The sequence below is a fragment of the Eubalaena glacialis genome, chromosome 7 (genome assembly GCF_028564815.1).
Source record: "Eubalaena glacialis isolate mEubGla1 chromosome 7, mEubGla1.1.hap2.+ XY, whole genome shotgun sequence".
In the NCBI taxonomy this organism is placed as follows: domain Eukaryota; kingdom Metazoa; phylum Chordata; class Mammalia; order Artiodactyla; family Balaenidae; genus Eubalaena; species Eubalaena glacialis.
In genome coordinates, this window is record NC_083722.1 from 10,295,464 (window position 1) to 10,323,339 (window position 27,876).

The 27,876-nt window shown below is 48.6% G+C and overlaps 1 protein-coding gene across 3 annotated transcripts in view; it reads right to left on the reverse strand.

Moving 5' to 3' along the window:
• GFOD1 (Gfo/Idh/MocA-like oxidoreductase domain containing 1) overlaps positions 1–27,876 on the reverse strand; it is a 101,713-nt gene that overhangs the window by 48,232 nt on the left and 25,605 nt on the right. The window contains exon 1 of one of the 3 annotated variants that reach the window (XM_061194836.1): positions 4,348–4,379. The exons of the other annotated variants lie outside the window; for them this stretch is intronic. The gene's annotated coding sequence lies outside the window, so the exon portion shown is untranslated. Of the gene's footprint in view, positions 1–4,347; positions 4,380–27,876 lie in introns of those variants that run through there. 3 annotated transcript variants of the gene reach the window in all.

Sequence of the window (27,876 nt, forward strand, 5' to 3'; positions counted from 1 at the left end):
AAGTGACATAAATCTCAGTGTTTCATTGAGAACATATTCCCGTCAACACCTGAAATTCACACACGGTGACAGTGACACTCCTAAGAGGCCAGGTTCCTTTACTGAGAACCTGTTGTGTGCAAAGCACTAGTCCAGTTGCTTCTTGTAAGCGTCGCATGTCTCCCTGACAAGGCAGCCAGACCCACTTTACCATACAGAGGAGGATGCTGAAGGTGCCAATGTTATTCAATAAGTAAACAGCAGAGCTGGGACTGGAGCCACTTGGGTCCAGGATGCGTTCTCTTCCCGCTCCGTTCCACTGCCTCACGTGAAGGACCTTCTGTAAGTATCTCAGAGATGGCTCCTTCCTCGGAGATCCTTTACGACCTACCTCCCACCCAAAGCAGGAATGTCCCCAGCAGACGGTCATTCACCCTTTGCTTAAATAATTACAGTGGCAATGGGCTCAGAGAGTTGCCCCTCCATGGCTGAGTTGTGAACCAACTGTCAAAAGTTCTGTCTCTACACTGGGCTGAAAGCTGCCCTCACATAACTTGGATCCATGGGTCCTGAGTGTGCTCAATTCTGTAACAGATTTTGCAAACATCAGGAAGATGATGTTGACAATGATGATGACAACGATGGCATCAATGTTCATCTTAAATCCTCATTACCCAGAGAAGCCAGATGTCAAGGGCTTCCCTTTCAAACCTAACACCCTATCCAGTACATACGGGATATATTTGGATGTGAACAAAAGAGAAAACTTAATACATTATGTCATCTGAATGGTGGAATATCATAGTACCATTAAAATCAGGTTTCAAAGGACACTCCCAACCATAAGAAAATGCCCACCACATATGGTTAATGAGAACATTATAAAAGCAGTATAATCACAATTTTGTAAAAAACAAACAAAAATAAAACTGAAAACATAAAAATGTATAGAAGGAAATACAAAAAAAAATTGTGATCACCCTTGATTAATGCAGAGGGCTTTAAAAAATGTCTTCCTTTCATATTTCTGCATCATTTTGAAATTTTACAAAGGTCTTCTTTTCTTTCTTAAATGTTTTGGACCTAACCATCCAATCTAGGGAACTACCTGTGAGCGCATTCATATAAAGATTATAATATTAATAACAGTAGTAATTATAATAATAGCTGTAGCAGCTCTAAAACTTACGTTATTTACCCCAAACCAAGCAGCATTCTTGGGACTTCATACATATTAACACATTTAATCCTCATCACAACCCTCTGAGTTAGATACTACCATTGTCACCGTTTTACAGATGAGAAAACTGAGGTCGGAAAGATTAAGTCACTTGCCAAAGGCCCCAGAACTAGTAAGAGGTAGAGTCAGGCTTTAAATGCAGGCAGTCTGACCCCAGGGGCGTGGCTCTTGGCCACGACTCTAAGGCCCATGTTCTACCAGACCTGAGCTAAGATAGGATTCAGAGGAGCAGAAAATGGCTCAAAAACCCACCTGATCCACTCCTGGGTATATATCCCAAATTACTGAAAACCAGATCTTGAAGAGATATCTGCATACCCATGTTCATTGCAGCATTGTTCACAATAGCCAAGAGGTGCAAGCAACCTAAATACCCATTAACGGATGAATGGATAAAGAAAATGTGATACATACACACACACACACACACACACAATAAAATATTATTCAGCCTTAAAAAGAGATGGAATTCTGACACATGCTACAATATGAGTTATCCTCATGGAGGAACCTGGAGGGCATCATGCTAAGTGAAATAAGCCAGTCACAAAAGGACAAACATTATATAATTCCACTTACATGTGGTACTTAGAGTAGTCCAAATCATAAAGTAGACTGGTAGTTGCCAGGGGCTGGAGGGAGAGGGAAATGGAGAGTTTTTGTTTAATAGGGGCAGAGTTTCAGTTTTACAAGATGAAGTTCTGGAGACGGATGGTGGTGATGGTTGCACAACATTATGAACGTATTACATACCACTGAGGACTTCCCTGGTGGTACAGTGGTTAAGAATCCGCCTGCCAATGCAGGGGACACGGGTTCGAGCCCAGGTCCGGGAAGATCCCACGTGCCGCGGAGCAACTAAGCCCGTGCGCCACAACTACTGAGCCTGCAAGCCACAACTACTGAGCCTGCGTGCTGCAACTACTGATGCCCACGCACCTAGAGCCCATGCTCTGCAACAAGAGAAGCCACCGCAATGAGAAGCCCGCACACCACAACGAAGAGTAGCCCCCGCTCGCCGCAACTAGAGAAAGCCCGCGCGCAGCAACGAAGACCCAACACAGCCAAAAATAAATAAATAAATACATACATACATACCACTGAACTGTACACTTAAAATGGTTGAGATGGTAACTTTCATGTTATGTATATTTTACCACAAAAAAATTCTGGGAGAAAAGTTCAAAATGAATAAAAACCATCTGAAGATTGTGAGCTTGTGGGGCTACTCAGAGACAGAAACTGGGGTCACAGTCCTCATTCAGGTCTGAAAGCTTCCAGGTCTCCACTCCATGCATCTTCCTGACCAGTACACATGGCCTGAGCGCTCCCACCCTGGCCTCTGCCAAGACAAAGCCAACCAGAAGTAGGCTCCATGTGATTCTTCTAGAAATTAAGCCGAAAATGACAGCCATGTTCACCACTTCTTCCCAGAAAAGAGGAAAAGGGTCTGAGCCGTCCCGCTCACATAGCTGTGGGCACAGGTACCTGTCACCAAGTTTGATGGGTGCCATCCGATGGGGGAAGCAGGTGAGTCAGGCTGAGGCTGGGTCTCCAGCTCTCTCCCTCCTACCTGCCTCCACTGCGCCTCCTACGTGAGGGTTCTGGGCCGAGAAGGCCACATACAACAAGACAGGCCTCAGGTCCAGCCTGCCTGCTCCTACAAGGCAGAAGACACAAGCAGCAGGAAGCCACAGAAACAGCCAAGGATGGGGCTCGATGTCCCACAAACAACCTCGGGTCCATCCTCCCCCAGCCCTTACTGTGTCCTCTGGGTGACAAGGTGGGGTGGGAGCTCTAACTGGGGGTGAGACACAGACCTGCCAACTCCCAGTAAAATGACTGCCACCCCTCCTGCGGCCTCCTGAAGCTGCCAAGGTCCCAGGGGCACTGCCTGCTCCTTCAAAGCTTGGGAAGTTGCCTTCTGCCCCTGGGATGCTGAATGAGCACCTTGCTGGTGTCCTACAGGCACCCAAGGAGGGCACGTCATGAGAGCCTGGAGCAGGCAGGAGAGCAGCTCCCCAGAACTCTGGGTAGATGGACACGGCAGACCCCGGGCAAGGGACAACTCAGCACCTTACAAGCCAGGTGGGGACCGGAACTAAGCTAGAGCAGAGGGCAGAGAGCCCCCTACCAAAGGCGGCAAGTTCTCGGCAGCTTTCTCCTGCTCTGGGGATGGCAGCCGAGTCCGCTGGGAGAGAACATGGCTCTGGAGCCAGAGGCTGGGGTTCAAGTTCAGCAATTTCTTTCATTCCCTGTGTCTTGGGGCAGGTTATTTACTGTCTCTGGGCCTCAGGTTTCTCCTCTGCAAAGCAGGACAAGAACAATATTTACTTTGTGCGCTTGTGGTGAGCAAAACCCTGGGAAAGCAGTGTTTGAAACCACAAGCAAGCTGGAAATGGCCCTGACGTCGTGTGTTGTGGGAACCCACAGAACTCACAGCACAGTGAGTTTTTCCAGTTTGCCTTAATCATCTTGACACTACATTTTGCAGAGTCTGCCCAGGACCCAGGCCGTGGGTCTTCACCTCAAGCCTTGGAAGAGAAAATGGGCCTGCGTGCCGGGGGCAGGGCGGGGAGGGCCCTTGGCCGTCAGAAGATCCAATAACTGTGCAAAAATCCAAATTACCAACTGGGAGACTCAAGGGAGAGAACAGACCTGAGGGAACTAGCAAGAGTTAAAAACACAATTTTTAAAAGTACTGTTTCTTAGCCAACTCCTCTGATGTCTTTGGGACATCAATTGACACAGGTCTGAGCTCCTGCCTTTCACAGACACCACCATCATGTTCGATAATAAAGGAGGGTTGATGCCACCACCTGTGCTGGGCCGGGAGTGCCCTTGGATGGTGCACCTCGGGCATGCCGGGGGCTCCAATGGGCACCTCTCCGTCTTTGGCAGGTCACTGGACACCAGATGAGCCTCAGGACACTGCAGCCCCTAAGCATGGGAAGGGACCACTAAACTCTGAGGTCAACTCCGCCCAAAGAGAGCAATGACCAGTCCCTGATGGGAAGCTGATGACAGCTCCCGGCCGGCCAGATCACGGAAGCCTGGCAGCGTACAAACCTACAGCAACACGATCAACATTCAGACACATGCGGGCCTGGGAATCCCGGGCACCATACCGACAGGAGATCCAGGTGGAAACAAAATGCCCCTTCTGTCAACCACGTGTCAGCGCTGAACTCCCTTTTCTTCTTGGCGTTAGAAAAAGGAAAGCAGCCCACTTCCGGCGTCTGTAGACGGCTGGTCCCTCCTCTGGCTCGCAAGCCGGGCTGAACGTCCTTGCGCTGGTCTTGGTGCCTCTTGTGACACAACGTGAGCCCTGGTCCAGGGTGACACTCGTCACTGAGCGGTGTGAAAACCGGGGGCTGGGGAGGAAGTGGGGAGCGTGCGAAAGCAGAGGGGGAGGAGGTGCCGCAGAAGCCCATGGCCAGCAGTGGAGACACAAACTTGACGTTGTCATTTTCCTGTCACCTTCTCATCTCCAGCACCCAGGGAGACGGCGCCGGCTTTTTACTTCCCCCTGCCTGTCACACCCGGCACGTTAAAGACGGCTTCAAGAAAAAGAAAAGAAAAAAAATAAAGGCTCAAGTGTTTAAATCATGAAGCTGAGAAGAGAGTTCTCTCTTTGCGTCCAACTGAAGCACCGAGAACCTTCTGTGACGGAATCCCCAGGCCTCCTCCTACTCTCCATTACCTGCTCTTTGATGCTTGCCTCTTGTGACACCACAGCCCAGCTCTAAGCTGACAGTGTGCCCGCCATCTCCCATCGGGAGCAGAGGACTTTCCGATTACTCAGTTACTAAAGAAGGTCCACCAGGGGCCCCACCATGTCCAGCTTACTGCCTGCTTTGTCTTTGACCTGGTTCACAAGTACCTTGTGAGACATCCATCTTTTTGATCATCCAGAAAGTGGAAATAAGTCTCTTAATTAGTACCAAAGTGCCTGAACATGGGATGCTAGCTCGCTAGAAACCCAGGCAAGATCCTAACAACATGAGCCCAGCCATGAACCTACAAAGGTGTGCTCCAGGGTGCCTCACAAATGAAACGCAGAGAAAGACCCAGAAGAAATCAAGGCGGGTGGGGGATCTGTTCATTCCAGGAAAGAGAGAAAGGCAGAGGTACCTCCACGCAGGATGCAAGGCTCTGGCCAGACACACCCCACCTCCCAGTCACCGGCCTTGGCTGCCTGGGCTGGGAAGCGACACAACAGGCTGCAGGGCAGAGCTGGTCCCCGCGCACCACGCACGGCACTGTCAAAGGGCTGAGTGGCCCCAACACGAAAGGGTGGCTACATTCGGGAGCTGGTTCCTTCACATACCATCAGCCAGGACATTCCGCCAGTTGTTGCTGTTTCAAAAACTGCCCCATTGCCTATTTGATTCAAAGGAGGAAGATTTCAGAGACTATGAGGGGTGAGTTCCATGATCCTCACAGGCAGAAAAGTATGTGTTTCCTGCTGGTCAAGATCTTGGAGTCACTCAGGTACTGCTGATACAAAAAGCTTGGCCAGAAACTTTGGTGGTACCTGGGGACCCTGGGCATAATTCAGACACTGGGCTTCTTAGAAACAGCTCTCTGCCCAGGAGTTTCTGGAAGAACCAGACCAGGGCACAACACAATAGTGTGTCGTGAAATTGACTGAGTGGGTTGGTAAAGAGCATCTTTCTTAAACGAATAGAACAGAAAATAGAGTGCTATCCTGTGTAATAAGTTCATTTTATATATTCACGTATTATATGTATGTAATATACATGTTACTATATGAATATGCTATTATACCTATATTAGATATACATAGCCATGTATATATTGGTGTGGCAAATTGTATTTTTCAAACGTGATTGCAGTATTTATGATCTCACATATTCCTCTAGAATCTTGTCACTTCCTGATGCAGCGGTAGAATCTATGACCCTTCCCTTAGATTTGGGTTAGTTTTTGTAACTGGCGCAATGAGAAAAAAAAAAATGCAGTGGAAGTGATGCTATGTGACTTCCAAGGGTCGATTATAAAAGGCGATACGGCTTCCAGATGACTCACGCTCTCTCTGGATGCTCACTTTTGGAATTCAGCCACCATGCTGTGAGGAAGCCCAAGCCGCACACAGGTGTTTGTGCCAACAGCCCAGCTGAGATCCCAGTGAAGAGCCATGTCAGTTACCAGACAAATGAGTAAATGAGCCTTCAGCCGACTCTAGCCTCTCGCCATCTTTAGAGCCACCCAGATGATCAGTGTAGAGCAGAGATGAGCTTCCCTACCAACCCTGCCCAAATTACAGATTCAAGAGCTAAATATATGACTGCTATTGTTTCAAGCTGCTAGATTTTGGGGTGACTCATTATGCAGCAACAGAGAAGCAGAATCATTGAGTTGCAATATAAAATGTAGCTCCTACATCTATCTCACATCAAAAAAGTTTGGGAAACACTGAACTAGACCATCACTCACTTTATATTCATTCATTCACTTATTTACTCTACAAATATTTACGAAGCCTGGTACGATGCTGGACATATTACATGCTATTCATTCAGTCTTCCCAGCAACCCTGGCAGAGCCCACCTCATTATCATTCCTATTGAACAGAGAGAGAACAAGTGAGGCCCCTGACCCCAGACAACAGATGAATTCTCAATCCTGCTCAGGGCAACAGTAAGGCAAGGGGAGACGAGGAAGAAGAGCTGACCTTTCCATGGGGAGATGCAACAGAGAAGGCTGCTTCCTGGAGAAGCTCTGTCATAAAAGGCAAGCTTTCAAGAACCCATACAGCTTATTAGAGTTTAGAGTTGGCTTGAAAAATCATCCAACCCAAACCCTCCTTCTACAGATGAGAAATCGGATTCCAGAAAACACAAATTTACGGAGCTAATACATAGCCAAGTTGGGACCAAAATCCCAATACCCCAGTCAGCAGCCTGGTCCTCTTTCCAGCCCACCACACTCCAACAGCCCTGTCTGGGATTTAGTAACAGACCAAAATAAGTTTATTCTGAAAGGAATGGGAACCACAGTATGGGATGGTGACCTTCAAGAACAAGCATAGGGAAGGGATTTGCCAAGTTGTTATCTGCATTGTTATCCGTATTCCCAATGCTCCTATACAGGGCTCCCAGGGAGACTGGCAAACGGTGAACAATAGAGAGGACACCAGTAATGAAAGGAAATGAAAGGAGCTCTTGGAGCCCACCTGCTGCAGGATTGATGGGGCAGCAGGTGGGGAAGGAGTGGTCCTTGTGCCCATCAGCCTTGCAGCCTCCAGCACAACCTCCAGACGGCAGAAACCAGGGGCACTTGCCAGTCTCAGGAGTGCTCGCCCCACCTCCACCTCCTCCTTCCAGGATGGCTACCAAACGCCACCCTCCCACCTTCTCCTGCCTCTCCAGCAGGACCCCTCCCTCCCATCAGGATACCCCCACCCTAAGGAGTCTCAATTTCCAACGTTTTCAAACCTTAACTTCTGGTCATTGTGCTAAAACCTTGTATACGCTTTACCTGTTTGATATTCACAACCCAACTTATATACTTAAGGAAGCTGAAGCATAGAGAAAGAGGCTAAGACATTCGCCTAAGGTCAAACCACTAAGTGATGGAGTTGGGACTGAACTGGGGCAGTTGGGTTTTGCACTGCTTGTTTTGAATCACTGTGTGAAAAACTACTCCACGAAGGAAAGTGAGCTGGAGAAGGGAACTGACACCTTCAGTTCCCAGGGGTGGTGACGGTGGTGACAATGGTGGGAGGACCAAACTCTGTGGTGAGGCTATTTGGTCATGGTTTCCAATCTTCACCAGTCTAGCCAAGGAAGAGGAAACTGAGGCTCAGAAACTTGAAGCAGTTTTTCCAAGTTCCCTTGGCCAGACCTCCTTTTCTTTCCACATTTCTGCTCACATCCTCCTACGACTCAAGAAGAGCACGGTCCGACCCCACCTTGAACAGCTGCACTTTCACGTTGCTTGTTCAGACCTTCACGTCCTCTGTACTCTTTCTTTAAAGTCACATGTCCTAACCTCATCTCCTGCCTTCTCGTGGGCTGCCAGACCTCTAAACCACATGGTGAATGGACCTGCCCAGCCTCAACTCCAGACTTCCCGAATCCCAGTCCTACGCAGAAAGAGCCCTCCTTCCAGGCGATTCCCACCCACACCAATAGGGCCACATGCCTTTTAACCACAAAGCTTGGTGGCACTTTTCTTGTGGTACCAGAAGACCCTGCAGTCACTCTTTTCTCCATACGACCCTACTCTAAGTAGCAATATGCAAACTGCATCTTAAGAATAAAGCATATCATTAATAATGGGGAACATCCCCAAGCAATAACCCAGCATCTCAATACAAACTTGAATGACCATTTATATTTCGTTCCGAGGTTGCCACCAAGTATGGAACGTTGCCAGCTAAGAACCTCTAATTAAACTCCTTTCCCCCAGGTTCCACCTCCCTTTTGCCTGCCTTCAAAACCCAGAGCTTGCCAGAAACAGTTGATCATTCAGAATCTGTGCTTCCAATAGCAGATTTCATGGAAAGAGCAGCTCTCTCCACACTCAATATTCACAATCACCAAGACAAAAGTTGTTTCCCCCAGTAGCATCCTCTCTCTGCTCCCTTAACGTAGCTCAAGGAAGAGAGGCTCCTCACCCCTCACTGACTCAGCCCCAGCCAAGCCCCCCTGCACACCCGATGGCTTCAGAACCCACCCTGAGCAGCCAGTGTCAAAACAGCAAGCTACAGATGCAACCACAATGATCAGTCCAGAAACAGAAGACAGCCAGCGCCACACAACGGGTAACCAGGTTTCATCCTGGCTGAATGTTGTCCAAAAGAAATAAGAATCTTGGGAAGAAAACAGATGAGGGAGACAAGGCAGAACTCCTATTTCCATGTCCACAATGACACTTCTGCCAAAGGGGAACTCAGGGAAGGCAGGGTCATAAAGTGTCCCCATCCAGTCCTTTCACCTTCTGTCAGTTTGGGCTGCTACTATAAGAAACCATACACTGGGTAGCTTAAATGACAAACATTTATTTTCTCACAGTTCTGGAGGCTGAAAGTCTGAGATTAGGGTGCCAGCATGGTCGGGTTCCTGGTGAGGCCCCTCTTCCTGGTTTGCAGATGGCTGCCTTCTCCCTACATCCTCACATAGGGGAGAGAGATCATCCCTCTCCTGTCTCTTCTTTGAAGGGCACTAATCCCATCGTGGGGCCCCACCTTAATGGCCTATCTCAACCTGATTACCTCCCAAAGGGCCCATCTCCAAATACCATCACAATGGCGGTTAGGGCTTCAACATAAGAATTCTGGTGGGGCACAACCATAGCACCTTCCTCTTATCAGGACACCCTCCTACACAGTCCCCCTTGTGCATCCACTCCTGTCAAAGGCCTGTTCACGATGGGACCGAGCCGCCATGGTTGTTTCGGGAGTGGGCAGCACAGAGGATTTGCAGGCTGTGCCTCCTATGCATCTCCCTCATCCCACCCTCTAACCATTTATCCCACCAAACCTGGGTCCTCATAATGAGAGAGGCAGAAAGCTTCAATGAACAAAGCAGCCATGTGCCCCCAAACCCACTTCCTCTCAGGATCTCTGGTCATAAAACACTCCCTGTACAACAGCATTGGTCAGATGGACAAGTTAACTAGAAACATTTAACACTTACTCACCTGGCCCGAGTCCACATAATCAACATGTGGCTAAGCCACGGTCCACTTAACTAGTCAACCTCCTCAGCTGGGACAACCAAAACTGTCCCCAGACACTGCCAAATGTTCCCTGGGGATGAAATCTCCCCCAGTCGGAGACCTGGGCTGACCTACTGGAGGGCCTCCACGGGGGGAAGCCCACAGGGGAGTTTTCACACCGTGCCTACACTTCTCTCCCCCCAGCTCCACCGCACATCACCTTCTCTCTGTCTTCAGTGCATTTCCACCGCCTTCACCCAGGTGCCTGTGGCTTCCTTCTCACCCTCCCTCGAGGGTCAGCAGAGAAGAGATGCCTCCCTTAGAGTCGTACGGGTCCCTCCAGTCCGCAGAGCATCAGCTGCTCTGGTTCCTAAAGCTGCTTGTCTGCAGACCATTCACTCACAAGCATCCTTGGAGCCTTCTTGTATGGCCACTCCAGGCCTTGAACGCCAAGAGGAAGCATGTGCAGCCCTGAGAAGTACCACGTCCTGGGAGAGCATGGAAGTCACAGGCAGCCGGCCTCACAGAATCGTGCAGGGCAAGTGCAGGGCACCATGGAAACACAGGAGTCCAATGCCCAACTCAGCTTGGGGGAGAAAAGGGAGGAGTCAGCATCCCCCAGAGAGGCGATGTTCAAGCCAAACCTTAAAAGACCAGTGGGAATCAGCTAGGCAGATGGAGCGGGACGGGATTCCTTAAGACGGGGCGGAGGGAAGTGCAGTGGGTTCTCGGAAGAGCGAGCTGGAGGCCAGTGCGCAGCAGAAGTACCAGAAGCAAACAAACAAGGCAAAGTGTGGCCGGAAATCCAGAGGCCTGGAGGATTTGCCGCACGTTCACCAGCATCTGATTCACTTCAACAGGCCCCTCGTAACAGCAAAAGGTCACTGTATAAACACACACATCCTGAGGGAGGGGCACACGTCTCCAACCAAACACCCCCCAGGGCAACCTCAGAGCTGCCCCTTTCTAGGGCTTTCCCTCTGGGGCACCTCCAAGCACGTGCTGCGCTACACTCATGACCACCCTCCCTGTTCATCTAAGGGGCTGGGGGCCTGCAGCCTTGGGCTACAATCTCTATTTACCTACCTGGGAGGACGGTGCTGGTAAAGAAAACCAAGGACTAAACTTGAACGTAGAGGAACAGATGGCCCTTGGAGAATGTAATTTTGATTTGTAAAACGATGGTTGTGCTAAGGGTGCTATAAATCTTCTCCTTGCATCATGAGAAAGTTACCTTTGCACATGCTGTTCCCTCTGCCTGGAATGCTGGTCGCTACCCCTCCCCCCCACCCCTCACTTCTTGAGTTATTAGCAGGTACAAAAAAAGTTCCTTAAAGTAACTTTCTAGGGTGTTTCTAGTTATTCAATATTATAATGCTGCAATAAATAATTATGCTAATATAGCTAAATAAATCCCCAGAAGTGGAATGGTAGGGGTGAAGGGTGGGCATGTTTTTAACTTTGATTACCATTGCTGAATTGCTGGGCACATCACCATTCTGTGGCTTTATTTTCTCCATCTGTAAATCAGGAAAATATTGATGGGCTATCAACTCAAAGGGCATGAGTTGAGCTTTCACCTCCATCCAAAGTGGAATTTTGTAGATGCAGTACTGACCTCCCAGTGCCGGACACCCCTGCAACTCCCCACCCCTGCCCAACATTGTGCCCGTTCCATTAAAGCCCAGGATAAAGAAACTGCGCACATAGTGTTTCCATAAGGAGGGGCAGAAAAGAAAGTTCATTTCAACATGAAGGCGAGGCAGCGAAAATGTTGAGGAACTAGGATGCAATAACCTTCTTCCCAAGGAAAACCGCTTGCAATCACACGTGGACTTTTACTATATCTTGTAACCACCCGAGACCAGCTCACAAGCCTCTGAGAAAATTCAGTGCCACCTATGAATATAAAATTACATCTTCTCAAAAATGAATAGGAAATAATAAATTTAAATGTAAAAACATGTATGACTTGTTGCAATGAGTAATATATATTATAATATATTAGAACAAAATATATGAAATATATATTTATTATATATAATATTAATAGATTTGCCTACACTACTGAGCATTTATTATGGACCTGACATATATAATTCATATAGTTTCTAATCTGTATCACCTGCCGTCCTGCAATATGGGCACCACGGTCACCATTTTACAGATGAAGAAACTGAGTCTCGGTGGCTCAGTTCTGACCTAGGATCCTTACCCAGACTTCCTGAGGCCTGAAGCCCACGCTCTCCACACTCCTCATGGCCTCACTGACGTGTTGTCCACTCTATTTCACTTGAGGAGGGAGCCCTCGGCTCTGCAGCATCCCATACACACCCCAGCACCACGCAGGTGCCAGTCAAACCCCCTGAACCAGTGAATCTGTGTCAGAGCCAGTACTAAGGTGAAGGCAGGAGCTGGTCATGTTCTGAGAGCAGAATTAACCCAGACATGATGTATTGATTTTATAATTAATACTTATGGAGGTGATAAAGACCCAGATTAATATTCCATAAGTAGATGGAATTTCTACTTAAGTAGAAATAAGTACTTATTCCATAAGTACATGGAATTTCTACTTAAGTAGAAATAAGTACATCACACAAGTAGATGTGATTTTCTATCAGTGAGTGAGAACAACATCACAGAAACAGAGGCTGATTTGGATTCTTGACTTCTAGAGACATCCATCCCTGCAGTCCTAGTACTTGGGAATTAACTGTTCCAGATGTGCCAGGCAGAAGATTTGAGATATAGGACCCAAACTTTCCGCACATTTGGCTTTCTGGAGACTGCTGCTGGTCAAGCACATCGCAGGATTGGTTTTTAAGCAGCCATCGCAATGCCGAGGCAGAGGAGAGGAGAGCATAAACAACTGAGGATAAAAGAAGAGCGTGTGTTTCTGTGATTTCCAATGGACTTGGTGTGCCTGCAGGTCTGAGAAAGTGAGACCACAGCAGCACGGCCACCCCGTGCAGACCTAACCCGGAGGGGCTCCGACGCGCAACTTAGAGCACGCCTGTCTGTCTGTCTCAAATAAGTGCAAGACCTGTCATCCGAGCCTTCCTTTGTGGATGTGAGAAGTGTCACATCTGCATTTCAAGAGTTCTCTTTGCAAGGAGAACAGCTGAGCTAGTGATGTAGGCTGTCCTTTACTGAGCTCTGACTACGTCCTGGGCGCTGGGCTCAGCACCTGGCTTGCGTGTGTTCTCTCTTTTTATCTTCCCAGGAACCATATATGTTAGATAACGTTATCCCCACTTCACAGGCAAGGAAACACAGCTACTGAGCTAGTAAACTTCTCCACGGTCTTACTTGAGCCGTGGTTCTCAACACAGTTATCCATGATGGGGGGGAGAGGGCGAATACTTTAAAAAATACCCACGCCTGTTTTCCACTCCCAGAGATGCTTATACACCTGCTCTAGGATGCAGCCTGGGCATCCAGAGTTTTAAGAGCTCCCTGGGCGATTTGAACGTGCAGTCAAGATTGAGAACCACAGCACCAGGGTGAGTAAGCAGAGGAGGCAGGATACGAACCCAAGTCTCTCCAATTCCAGAGCCTGCAATCCTAACTGCTTACCTAGACGACGCTCCATGGTGAAATGAAGACCATTAGGTGCTAGCAATCAGTAATAATTGTTACAGGAAATCCAAACAAGACCAACTCCACCATTCCAGGCTGTCCAGGTCTTCCATGCCGTTTCAGGTCTTTCAATTGAAGGGTTAGCACAAGTTCTCTGTGAACCGTGCCCACCTCCTGGACTGTATTCAATCAGTCTTCGACGTCTGCTCTCAGAGCTGCCCCTGGGCAGCTCTCCTCATTTCTAGAAAACCAAGACTTCAGACTTCCTCCCATCCCCGGACTGGCTTGGTCTCCTGGCAGCAATTTTACCAACAAATGTTTTCAAAAATCAAAACCAGACCTGTTTCCTATTAAATCAGAGAACAGCGTTCTATGTAAATAGTCCTTGGGTTATTACCCAAACAGCCCTGGTTCGTTTTAAGAAATAAAGAGCCCTTTAAATACTTTAAAATAAGTGCTTATGCTGTTATCTTCCAAAAAAGCTTCAGCTTTGTCGAAATGGCCCGGGTGTATGTCTGCCCTGCTCTTGAAACACTCTCTCCTCTTTTCTCCTCTCTACGGCTCCTCCCCATGTGACAGACGGGAACCCCTGCAAACCTTTGGGTTTTCAGATGGACAGGAATAAAAAGAATACGGTTTGGCCCAGGACACTGATTACTGCATCAGCTAATCAGAAAGTAATCAGACCATTGCGATCCACGACAGCCAATGTTGATATCATTGCATGATAAGCATTTAGCATTAAGTTCTCCTCCCAGAGCCCTCCCTACAGAGGCGAGGGCAGCGATGTGCCCACAGTGGCGCCCTCAACATTACAGAGCAACACGTTTGATGTCAGCTCCTAGGACAGACAGGTGAGCGGGCATGCGTCTGTAGCCCAGACCAATACTGCCCATCCCTGGGTTCACATGCTGTGCCCTGTTCATGGAGAACTGGCCAAGTCCACGGTGTCACAGACTCTACTGGGCTGAGAAGCCAGGAGGCTTATCTCACGACCATTGTGGTTTTTAACCAGCTGTGACCTCAGGCAAGCGACCTAAGACCTAAGGACTCTCGGGGCCCTCATTTCCTTATGTACTGAGACCCCCGCCAGCTCTGCAGGTCCACAGGCGCCAGCGCGGGCATCTCCTCTCCTCCTGTGTCCGCTCACAGGCGTGCTGCCACCACACCCCTACGTGTTTTGACCTCCCTTGTTTCTGAACTGGTGGGACTTTTGGTGAAAAGCTTCCTGGAAAACCACAAATCTGAGACGACTGCAAACGATAGGTCTCTTTCAAATGAAATGCAGCCCTCATCACGGACACATCCCACAGACACACACTTAACCCAAGGGCAAAGGGGCAAATACTTGAATTTAGAGTTCTCTTCAATTTCATACTTTGTGCAAAGAATTTATCTTTGAATCTTCTCAGCTCCACTATAAAAATCACTCTGATTATTGAGTGAACCCCCCAAAAGGTAACTAAATTAATAATACAAGTAACAGTCCTCCTAGAACAGCACGTTTATCACCAGTAATGCAGTGACATCCTGTCTTACGCACACAGCGAGGGCACTAAACAGGCAAAGAAGCAGTTCAGCCTCTGGCAGAAGGTGAAGTGGAGGAAGATCGGGGAGGGAAGCAGAATTCTGGTAAAGGCGACGGCTGGCAGCCATCCAAGCCTGCGGATCCTTCATAACTCCTGTCTCTATAAAGGGCCAGATTTCCTGATGTTCATGGAGCACCACTTCTTATATTCATATGTGAATATTGAGGAGCTAATATGCATTTCAATGAGATCCAAGACCGCCTGATCATAATCTCCTATTTGATCATAGTAATCTAAAAGGAGCAGCTCCAAACCCACCTTTCCTATCAGATTAACCATAGAATGCAAATGATTTAGGAAAACAAACACTTGCTTGACATTTTTCAAAGGCAAAGACAAGCAGATCTTGTCCTTTGGCAATGCCTGGATTCTATCCTCTCAAAACCACAGTCTGAAGCGGAGAGAAGATTCCTCCGCCCACAGAACCAGCAGGAATGACAGCTGGGTCCGGCATCTCTGTTCTTCCTAACAAGCTTGCTTTCAAAAGAAAGCTTTCTCCCTTATTCCTTGGAAATCAAGAGATGTACTCAATACGAGACATCCTAATGCCGCAGCTCAGAGGATGCACCAACGTAATAAAGTACACATCTCATCTTTAAGAGGCCAGTAGCCTTAGGCCACGCGTGGCACAGCCCGTCCTGCTGGGTTGCACGGTCCACACGTCCCACCTGTGGCCATCCTAAGCCTCTCGGGCTGGACACCACAGTGAGGTCTGATCTCTTAATACAGCATCACGCCAAGGACCCAGCCAAGTATGGCAGCCTTGACTAAAAGAAATGTACAGGGTGGCAGAGGGAAGGTTGGAGAATGTCTGTTCAATTGCTGGCAGACCAAAAAAGACTAGCAGAGGGAGAGGGGACCACAAGCCACCATGCTGGAGTTTGAACCTCCCACTTTGCCCACTTTGCTACCAAGCACAGCCCCATTCCTAGCATAATGATGAGGCCAAGAACGGAAAGTTAACGAAGCCACAGCTCTGGGGACTGTGACACAGCAGGGGACAGGCTTTTGAAGTATCCATATCATTAAACAGGATTTATGTCAAATCATCTTTAAAACCTCCAAACAGAGATCTGTTCACCTATGACTCCCAAAATTGAATCCTAAAAACCAGCACTCCCAGGCCGCCCCAGGAGAAGGAGGCTAAAGCATCAAAATAGAGGCTGTATTTGTTAGAACTCTGAGGACCACTGGTAGGGTGATTAGTTGTATCACCTGGTAGCCTTGATCTCTAAACTGGGGGCAACAGTGTGGGGAGGACCTTCCTTCTGGAAAAACCACTCAAAAAGAAGAGTCTGGGTGCGCAGCCCCAGGAGAGGAGGAGGACGAAGCTGGGAGAGTGTGAATGACAGGCAACGATCAAACCAGGCCTGTTGTGGCCACTTGTTAATCCCAGAGTGATGTTCTCAAGCAGTGTCAGCAGACACGCCCCTGAGATTGGCCGTGAATCACATGTGCAGGCTGCATCCACTCCCCCAAACACAGCTATGCAGGTGGCAGCCAGTTACAGCAAGCCTTGCAAGGATTGGGGGTCCTAAGAAAGAGGAAGAGGCCAACGTGATCCCACTAACTGGTCTGCTGATGGTGAAAAGGGCTTTTAGAGGCTGGAGGTACACATTTGAGCTTTTCCTCTTTTGACCAGCCCTTTTCCTCACCAGACCCCTACTCCTAGGGGCCCAAAGCAGAGGTGGCATCCCAAATTCTGGGTCCATCCACACTAGGTGTCAAAATTTTTTGGCAAAAATTTGCTAATCAGAAAGGGAGTGTTTAAGGGATGCTTTTGGAACCTCTATGCCTTCCTGGATGTTAAAAGTAAACAAACCACTCTTTCACCATCACTACAAAAGATCAAAGATTCAGGTTGGAGGGTGTATGCGTTTGCTAGGGTTGCCACCACAAAGTACTACACACTGGGGTGACTCAAATGACAGAAATGTACTGTCTCACGGTTCTGGAGGCTGGAAGTCAGAGACCAAGATATTAACGAAGCTGGTTCCTTCCGAGGGCCGTGACGGAGGATCTGTCCCCTGCGTCTCCCTGGGCTTCTGGGGGTTTGTGGGCAACTGCTGGCCTTCCTCGGCTTACAGATATATCCCCCCGATCTCTGCCTTTATCTCACATGATGCTCTCCCTGTGTACGTGTTTCCAAAGTTCCTCTTTTTATAAGGACACCAGTCATACTAGATTAGGGGCCACTGAATGACCTCATTTTAACTGGGTGACCCTATTTCCAAATAAGGTCACATTCTGAAGTATTGGGGGTTTTATGGAACACCAGCTTTTAAAAATGTTCTGCAAAAAGAGAATCCTTCCACAGGTATATAGTTATCCCCAAACTCATCGAGTTGTATACATTAATATTACAGATTTTTACATGTTAGTCATAAGTCAATGAAGTGCTTTAAAAAATAAAAGACAAAATATATTTAATATATGTGGAGATATATATATGTATATGTGTGTGTGTGTATATATATATGTATATTAAAAAGAGAAAGGATGAATCCTCTGGTCCAGTATGTTTGAGAAATGCTCCAACCCTATCCTAAAGATTCGTTATTACAAGACACATTTATGAAGTGCCTCCTCCATGTCAGGTACTGACTATGGCTCTGAGACTCCAAAAATAAATAAGACCTGAGGAATCAGGTTTGGGAGGTGATGGAGAGTGGATGGGAGAGCACTGTGATAAGTGCTATGACAGAGCCCAGAGGAGAGAAACTTACCTGAGCCTTGGAGGAGAAGGGGAAGGTGTAAGAGAAGGCCTCCCAGAGGGGAAACCCAGCTGGGTTTTGAAGAGTGCATAGGGGTTTGCCAGTCAAAGTCATCAGGAAAAAGGCATTCTGGTCAAGAAAGCAAATAACAGTAATAACCCAGCACACATTTGAGGCAACATCACAAGCCGAGTACTCCTAGATGATAAAGGACAAGGCGAGTGAGGAGGAGGTGAAGAGGAAGCGGTACAGAGGGCTAAGGAGGGCTTGAGGATTACCCTGAGGGTCAGAGAAGCCATTGGAAGCACTTACACATGGGAGTGATGGAACCAGAGCAGACAAGGGGTGAATGAGTGAGAATAAAGGCAGGGCTGCCCGTCAGGAGGGCGTCTGTCTATTTCATTGATCCAGGCAAAAGATGACAGTAATGCTGGAGTCAGAAAATCATCATTTTGCCGCCATCATAACACAGACTGGATGAGGTCCACACCATTGATGGATGTGGGATCCCGGGAGAAATGCTGATGGTGAGCCAAATGGTCTTCAAGAGTCTCCCCCGGATCACTTCTCAGTTGCAGTGGGAAAAAGTAGTCACACACAGAAGAGAAATCGGGCATGCCTTTACCAGGTGATCAAAACTAACACCGCCAGCGCTGGGCAGACGGGCATCATGCGTCTCCAGACGTGATCCTGCTGAGAATGTGTAACCTGAATTTAACCATGAGGAGACCCAGATAAACCTCAAATGAGGGACATTCTATTTAAAAAAAAAAAAAAGAAGAAGAAAAAACCGTATTCTTCTGAAATATCATATCATAAAAGAAAGGCCTGACCATGTTCCAGACATTGGCATTGACATTGGCTAAAGAGACATGACCACCCAATACAGTGCCTGACCCTAGACTGGATCCTGTGTAGAGGAGGAAATGCCATAGAAGACATTATCAGGTCAGCTGGCAGAACTGGAATATGGAAGGTAGATTAAAGCATGGTATCAATAATTAAAGTCACTGAAGTTGATAAATGTATTGTGGTTACGTAAGAGAACACCCCAGTTCTTAGGAAATACACACTGAAGTATTTAGGAAGTTAAGGGCCATGATGTATGCAACTTATCCTTAAATGGTTAAAAAAAAGATGAGAGGGGTGGGTGTCTGTGCAGAGAGAAAGAGAGCTCAAGCAAGAGAACACAAAAGGGATAAATGTTAACAGTCGGTGAATCTGGGTGAAGGGTCGATGCTCTTCTTTGCACTATTATTCTCACAACCTTTCTGTAAGCTTGAAATGAATTCCAAATAAAAACTCGGGGAACAAGATGATGCTGAGGGCCTGAACTGGGGCAGCACAGGCAGCAATGAGGAGGAGAGGGGGTAAAATCTGGGGTGATCGGTAGGATTTGTGGGGATGGGGGAGAGGGATAGCTAGAATGACTTCCAAGCCTCAGGTGTGTGAGCCTGGGGGGCCTCGTGGTGCCCTGAACAGAGCCAGGGAAGGGATTAGAGGCAGCTGGCCTGGCAGGAAAAAGGAGATGGTTCTGAATAAATGTCTGGCTTTAACGATTCCTTCGAAAACCTCTTTCTTAATAACATCTCTAGTTGGCCACGCCTGACTCTGGCTACAAGCCATCCTATGTAAGGGAATGTGCTCATGTACACACGTATTTTCCATTCATTTATACTTCTGCTTTGCAAGTGCCCATCAATCATTCCTCCCAGGTAATGGTAGGAGCTGCAGGGCTACCCCCTTACCCAGCCCAAAGGGAAGCCCTGGAAGGGAGAGGAGAAGGCTGGTCTTCCCGGTGCCCATCCCCAGCCCTGTCAGGCACGTGGCATAGCGTGTTCTCTGCTCAAAGGAGATGCTCAATAAAAGCACTGGCCAACAGTTGCCTTTTTTGTCATTTTGTCATTTTAGCCCCAAGGAAAGGGTGTTGTTGTTGGTCTTCCACCAAATAGGGATCATGTGAACAATTTTGAAAAGAAAATGAAAGTTTCCAAATGCCATAGCAACACTCAGACTTCCTCATCAAAGCCAAGAGAAGCAGAAGATCTGCCTACTCCTCGCATGTCATTGGCAGCAGCTTTTTGCATGATTCAATGCCTTGAATCCGCTCTTCTAAGGATAAGGAGAAATGTGCTTATGCCACATGCGGGTAAAGTCAGTGTCTCACCCCACTGAACTGCCAGGGGATTTACAGACTCTAAGTACTGCTTCCGACAGCCATGCTTCTAGCCACCACGCTCCAGTGGGTGGAGGCCTGGAGCGCCTCCTGAGATGCTCTGTTCCTACAGCTGCTGACTTCCAACTCTGCCTCTAGAGACCAGGCCAAAAGCATCTCTGAAGCAGGGGCTAATTTTAAATGCTGGAATATGAAATGTGGTAGAGTGATCTTCTGCCCTTAGAGAGCCAAATACTCAACCACCCAGGCAACCCAGGCTACCTGCAAGCAGAAAAGAGAGCTGCTTAGAGAATAAAATCCGTGATTTGGGTTCTCAAGGTCCATGAAAGATATGACAGCCAAACACAAGAGTTCATACTCTCCTCCATTTGCTTACAGACTCACAGTTCTTGCCATTAAGAGTGCAAGACTTGACTTCCCCAGAACAGAACTCTATTCTAAACAGAATGCTTTCCTAAAGCATTCAGGAAAAGCAATGTGGTTTCTACTCAAAGTTCACACAAACAGTCTAAATATGCTAAGGTTAAGACCTTGCATTTCCTCTCCAATGATCTTTCCCCCATCCATGAATTTTCCCTAACGTATCAGACTAACTGGCTTTCCTGACTTGGCTCTAGAGAATCTATAACCTCATTTGATGAAGAATCTTGCTGCCAGAGTTGCCCTGATAAGCCGGCATGCCAGCCAAATCCTGTTTCAGAAAATTCCCTCCTTATCCTGGAATGTCAAGCTGAGCCAAGAGGTCCTGGCTGATGTTTTACACCTGGACCACGCATGATCTGGCCTCTCAATGGACAGTGCAACATCTGGATTCTCCATGTGGCTGGAGGGGACCTTAGTGCTAAGGAGGCAATATTTACAGATTTTAACTAAGCTGTAGCTCCTCTTAGAGCAGGTAGAGGAACCCGGAACCGGTGTGCCATGAGTTAGCACTGGGGGCTACACTGCAGTGTCGGGCTTGTCTTTACTTGTTTTCAGTCACTTTAAAGTCCATGAGTATGGGAGTCCCCAAGGCCGCCCCCAGGCTTGGAAAGAGGTGAATTGGTAGGAAGATTCCCAGAACTCAGCATATAGTTATACCCACATCTACAGTGAACGAATACGATGCAAAACCAGCAAAAAGAAAAGGCACATGGGGTGAAGTCTGGGGGAACCGGGCACAAGTTTCCAAAAGTCCTCTCCCTGTGGAGTGTCACAGGATGCACTTAATTCCTCCAGCAGCGAACGGTGACCACAGGCAGGGAAACCCATCAGAGGCTCAGTGTCCAGGGTTTTATTGGGGGCTGGCCACAGAGGCACCCTCTACCTGGCACGTGCCAACATTCCAGACTCCCAGAAGGAAAGCTGGTGTTCAGTACAAACCATACTGTTTGCACAAACAGGCAGAGTGCACCACGATTATTCCTTAGGGAAAGTTTTATATCAGCGTAGGGAACTGTTTACCAGTCAAGCTCCCAGACACCGGCCAAGGGTCAGCCTTGCGAGCCGGCCTTTCTAAGCCGAGCAGACTCAGGCCTGCGTAGCGAGTAAACTGAGACTCAGGCCGAGGTACGTGAATCCCAGACCACAGCTGCCTGGGCTCCTCCTGCCAGCCTTGGCGTTAGCGTGGCTCTCACCTGAGGGCTAGCCCGCTTCCACGTGCATGCCTTTCTCTCCATCAGCTGTCATGTCCGTTCTTTGTGCAGCCTTGGCAACTCCTGCCAGAGTCCCTGATGGACATCACAGAATTTCTCAGAACAAGAAGGGCCCTGAAAGAACATTGGTTCATTCCCCTCAGGATACAGATGAGGAGAGAGACCCTTAGGGAGGGTAAGTGACTTGCCCAGAATAAGTCTGCATTTGAAAGCCTTTCTTCCTCTGCCAGACTCTCCCGGCCTCTGACACTGAGCCGGCCCTGATCCATGGCCCTCAGCCATGACCCATGGGCCTACAAGGCGAGAAACAGATGGGCAATGTGGAGGCCTGAGCCCAGGGAGCGGCCTGGTTGTGTGACCAGGCCTGGTGAGGTCTGGGAGGGGTGCCTAGCAGTTCAGTCCTGGTGAACAAGAGGCCACGGAGCACGCAGCTCAAGCCCAGGGCACCCACACCAACATGGGGCCCGCCGGCAGGTGTCTCGAAACTTCATCAGCAAAGCCCTCCAAGCAGTGGTGGTGTGACAGCTCCAGAGGCCGCTCAATTTGAAGCCAGGAGCTTGGGGGTCAAGGGTGGCCAAGGCCAAGCAGCTCCCCTTGGCCTCAAGTGAACGGGTGGGACTGTCATCCCAAAGCAGCAGAAATCAGCAACAGAACAGACGGCATCAGACCCGAGCAGTAAGGACCAAGGTCAGGGAGATGGTCCCCCAACGTCGTTGATAATAATCCCAGATCAAATCCACCTGGAGGGAGGGCGCCTACGTGCTGTGTTTTCTTAAACAGACCCCACCTCCCCCATTCTTCATTCTCACACACAGAAGGGAAGCAGACACATCGGGATGTGAGTAGGATTGAAGAGACTAGCTCTGCCTGCCTACTGTCTTAAATGGACGAGGAATAAAGGCAGGTTTGGGTGGCGGCAGCTGCTTTCTAACGTGCAGATTGGGAAACAGGAAAAGTCAACGGTACAGAAAGCAGCTCCGATGGGAAACAAGCAAGCTCCCTGGTTCCTAGGCCCCTGGTTGGACCCCTCCCCAAGGCTGAGCCACAGCTCCGTCTGGGGCTCCGGGAGACACTGTGTACCCGAAGCACACCCCACCCAGCCTGGCCCCTGCAGGCCTGCTCCCGGAGCTGCTTCTGGGACCTGCAAGCAACGCAGGCTGAAGGAATATGGGCAGCAACAGCTGACCCAAGCTTGCAGAGTTCACTTCTTCACTATGATAAAGAAAGCCTGTGGGAATGTTCCAGACGAAAGGAGTCTAGAGATGGGGGCCGGGGACGGCAGGGCCCATCGGGTCAGACGTTAGCCCTCAGCACTTCCCCAGTCCTGACCCTCCACCTCAGCATCACGCGTGACCCAGCTCAGGGCCCTGGAGCCAGGCCGTGTGGCTCTCAAGGCCGACTCCATCCCTTCGAAGCTTGAGCCCTGACCACACAGTTTAACCGCAGCGTTCCTTGTCCGTAACATGTCTAGTTGTACAGGCCCACCAGCCCTTTTCCAAAATCTCTGGCCCCAGATTCCAGGTTTTAAAAAGGTAATACGGTGCGTCTGCTGGATGTTACATATCACCCCCATGCTTTCCTGTAGAGAAATGTGTGAATGTTCACGTGATGTGGGAAAATAATTAAACAACAAATTGCCTCACAGCAGCTCAGCTCAGGTACTGTAATCGAATGAGTTTGCACCAAAGCAAGGAAAAAATTCAATTTTCAGAGTTGAGGGTTTTGGTTTTGTTCTTTTTCCCCCAGAATGGAGAATTGGGGACCGTAGCCCTGTATCCACTTCATCAGATCACTGTACAGATTACACGGGTTAATCCGGGTGCAGCTCCAGGCAGGACGTCCGTTGCTGCCTGAATGCCTTGCTTTATGTCTCTCTCACCGGCTGCAAGCTCCTGAAAACCCAGAGACAGCACCTTAGTCATTTTTTTTTTTTAAATCCACCTTAGCACATAGCAAAGTATTCTGTGCATAGCAAGGCTTGAATAAATGTTTGTTAAGTGAATAAACCTAGTTTCAAAGACAAATTTTTTTCAGTATTCAAAGCACAATGGATCCTAGCAAATTCCCTGGAGGGGACAATTACTTCGTCATTTGAAGATGTATGAATCTAGAAATTCAGGTGCTAACATCCGTAACTCTTTCAATTCACCCTTTTGAAAGCATCTTCAGTAACACAAAAGGCTCATAACTTTAAACAAGCAAGTGAATAGTAGAGGTAATAGCAGAAGCGACTTACATAAGTGAGAGCTAAATGTGCCATGTGTTGTTTAAAGAACTTTATGTGTATTAACTTATTTGATCCGTCAACCATCTTTTTCTAATTTGCCCAATTTACTGTATGGAAACAAGGCAACAACTTGCCCAAAGACACACAGCTACTTAGTGGCAGCTTTCAATCCCAGGCCATCAGACCCCATAACTCACACTCCCGTGGCCTCTCGTGTAAGGTGAGCACAAAACCCCTTCTGCCCCTCTTATGGGTTGAACTGTGTTCCCCCTCCCCAGCAAAAGATGTTGAAGTCCCAACCCCCTGTACCTGTGAAGGTGACTTTATTGGAAAAGGAGGTCTTCGCAGACCATCAGGTTAAAATGGGGTAATTGAATGGGCCCTAGTCCAACATGACTAGTGTCCTGGTAAAACGGGGGACATTTAGACACAGAGACACACATGCAGGGAGAACACCATTGAACGTGGGATGCTCTACAAGCCAAGGAATGACAAGGATGGCCAGCAACCCCCCAGAAGCTGGGGGAGAGGCCTGGAATGGATCCTCCCTCCCGGGGCCCCAGAAGGAACCAGCCCTGCCAACACCTTAGTCTCAGCGTTCCCGCCTCCAGGACTGTGAGAAAATTAATTGCTGTTGTTTAAGACGCCCAGTTGGTGGTACCGTGTTAGGGCAGGCTCAGGAAACTAATAGAAGCCCATCAAGCTAATAAAAGGAGGAGGCTGGAGTCAGCAAGGCTGACGTCTCCTTCTCAGGGATAGTCCTGCGGTAACAAAGTGACTGACACAGTGACTCATGATTGTGGGACCGGAGAGCGAGAGACGCTGGATGCTAGCAGGGCTTCTTGCTCACGGGCACATCCCCTAATCCTACTTCCTGGCCTTTCAGTTTTAAAAAAACAAACAACCCAATCCAAAAATGGGCAGAAGACCTAAATAGACATTTCTCCAAAGAAGATATACAGATTGCCAACAAACACATGAAAGGACGCTCAACATCACTAATCATTAGAGAAATGCAAATCAAAACCACAATGAGGTATCACCTCACACCAGTCAGAATGGCCATCATCAAAAAATCTACAAACAATAGATGCTGGAGAGGGTGTGGAGAAAAGGGAACCCTCTTGCACTGTTGGTGGGAATGTAAATTGATACAGCCACTATGGAGAACAGTATGGAGGTTCCTTAAAAAACTAAAAATAGAACTACCATACGACCCAGCATTCCCACTACTGGACATATACCCTGAGAAAACCATAATTCAAAAAGAGTCATGTACCACAATGTTCATTGCAGCTCTATTTACAATAGCCAGGACATGGAAGCAACCTAAGTGTCCATCGACAGATGAATGGATAAAGAAGATGTGGCACATATATACAATGGAATATCATTCAGCCATAAAAAGAAATGAAATTGAGTTATTTGCAGTGAGGTGGATGGACCTAGAGTCTGTCATACAGAGTGAAGTAAGTCAGAAAGAGAAAAAGAAATACAGTATGCTAACACATATATATGGAATCTAAGGAAAAAAAAAGGTCATGAAGAACCTAGAGGCAAGACGGGAATGAAGACACAGACCTACTAGAGAATGGACTTGAGGATATGGGGAGGGGGAGGGGTGAGATGTGACAGGGTGAGAGAGTGTCATGGACATATATACACTACCAAATGTAAAATAGATAACTAGTGGGAAGCAGCCACATAGCACAGGGAGATCAGCTCGGTGCTTTGTGACCCCCTAGAGGGGTGGGATAGGGAGGGTGGGAGGGAGGGAGATGCAAGAGGGAAGAGATATGGGAACATATGTATATGTATAACTGATTCACTTTGTTATAAAGCAGAAACTAACACACCATTGTAAAGCAATTATACTCCAATAAAGATGTTAAAAAAATAAAAATAAAAATCCTAATTCAAAAAATAAATAAATAAAAATAAAACCAACCAAAAAGAAACCAAGAGAAGATATTTCCATGCTACCCACTGGCTCCCTGGAATGAGTAGTAGCACACGTGCCCCCTTCCAGGAGCACACGTGCTGTCACACCCACATCACCCCCGCAAAGCAGCACTTCCCTCTCCGCTGTGCAAGGCCACTGCTGAGCTCTCCACCTCCCACAGACTGCAGCCTGTGGTGATTCAGAGGTGACAGCTGACAGCTGGGGACGGATGCCAATGCCTCCCAGGCCCTCTGGGGGCTGCAGGGAGACAGAGGTGGCCCCCGACATAGGACACCAGAGCAGTGCTGGGGAAGAGCGAGAGGGGTACCTCAGACCTCAGGACCTGGCTTCATCCTCTGGCTGTCACTCACAGTAAACCTCCTATCGGCTGCCCCGATATGAAAAACCTCAAGTAGATCATAAATGCACTTGGGTGAGATTTTATACCATCTGATACTGTGGCTCCCGCTAGAGTTTATGGTTTAGTCATCTGAGGCCCTCTGATCTGAATCTCTGTGCACGTGTGCCCGTCACACAGGGGTTCCGCACACACACATCCCCCCCGCTTTCCCCCCAGGCCCCTGCCAGCATCCAAGCTGAAGCACGTGCCTCCTTAGGCATTCTGGAAGCTTGGTAGTGAGCGGGTACACCCCGAGAGGTACCCAGGGGGTCAGGTTTCTGACCTCATCTGGACTGAGTTTTACGCTGAGGGTTAGTTCTTTCAGAAGTTCCTATCGTTAAATCACCTTGGTAATTCCAGACGCCCATCGGGGTTTTGTTTCCTGAGCAGGAAGCCAGGCCCAGCTCACAGAAGCCGTGGGGCATCGTCCCAGGCCGGGGGGCTGCCGTGTGTGGGAAAGCAACCTTGTCTCTGGTCTGAATTTGGTTGTAGAAACGCCCGAGATGCAAACACGTGTTATTTCTAAAGGGAAAACCCTCAGGACACCGCACCACAGATTGACGTGGAAACTTCTGAAATTGCAGGCAAAGGGCTATCCTTAAGCCAAAACAGGAGCAAACCAGAGGCCCTGCTAACTGCCCATCAGCAGTGCCCTGCGCGGGCCGCCTCGCCTCCTGTTTGAACCAAGGAAGCCCGTGCAGAAGAGAAACGTCTCGGCCACACTCAGCACAGATACCCCCACAAAGAGCCACATTAGATCAGGAAGAACACAGAAGGTCAAAGTGCCCCACAGCCTTCCTGCGCATCTGTGTCTGTACACCCTCCCGCTGGAACCTGCCCTAAGGGGGAAGGAAGGCTGACTACCCCAAGCACCCTCACCTGATCCCCCGGTTGGTCAGGGTGTAACGTCTGCCCGATCAGCCCTCTGCGGACGGCATTGCCAAACAAACTCCACGCGAGTCCCGTAGGACCGTTCTTCTAGCCTGACTACTGCTTACTCCTAAAGCAATGTCAGGCGAGATCTGGGCACAGCAGGACTGAAGGCTGGGGACTCCCCTGGCTCAGCCCGGGGAGGCCCTCATGCCACAACAGACAGGGGTGTCAGGGGTGGCCCAAAGTGCAACCACCCTGCCTCGCAGCAAGATCCCAAAGGGTCAAGAGGAAGCGAGGCTTCTTATAGGATGCTTTAGCTTTTAAAAAACTGTAATGAATAGTGCCATAACAGAGGAGGCTGATTCCACGTTCTTTTGCCCATTTAAATACACGGTAACTTTTAAACGACATACTGCAGCCACCTCTCATCCTTTCTAGAATAAGCAAGACTCGAAATAAATATGTAGAAAGAGCGCAATGGCTCTCTTGCTGCCCATGATGAATCCTGAACAGAATGTGAGGTCCCGTGCCTGCATCCCTCCCCTACCCCTCCCCCCACACACACCACAGGCATATGGTGGCCTCCTGGGAATAAAAGCTTTCATATTCAGACAATCACCAGGACACTACTGAATAGAATGAAAAGTTCCCATGAATTTTAAGGACAAGAGACCTCAAAGAGACTTGACTGTCCCAGCAGAAGGTGCTGAGCTCTGCCCCTCCCCCTCCCCTGGGGGACCCGAGCCAAGGAGTTTGGGGAGCACCGTGCAGGGTACTCGGCCTGCTGACACATGGGGGAACCTTCCCACTCCTCCCTGTTCCCATGACTAAT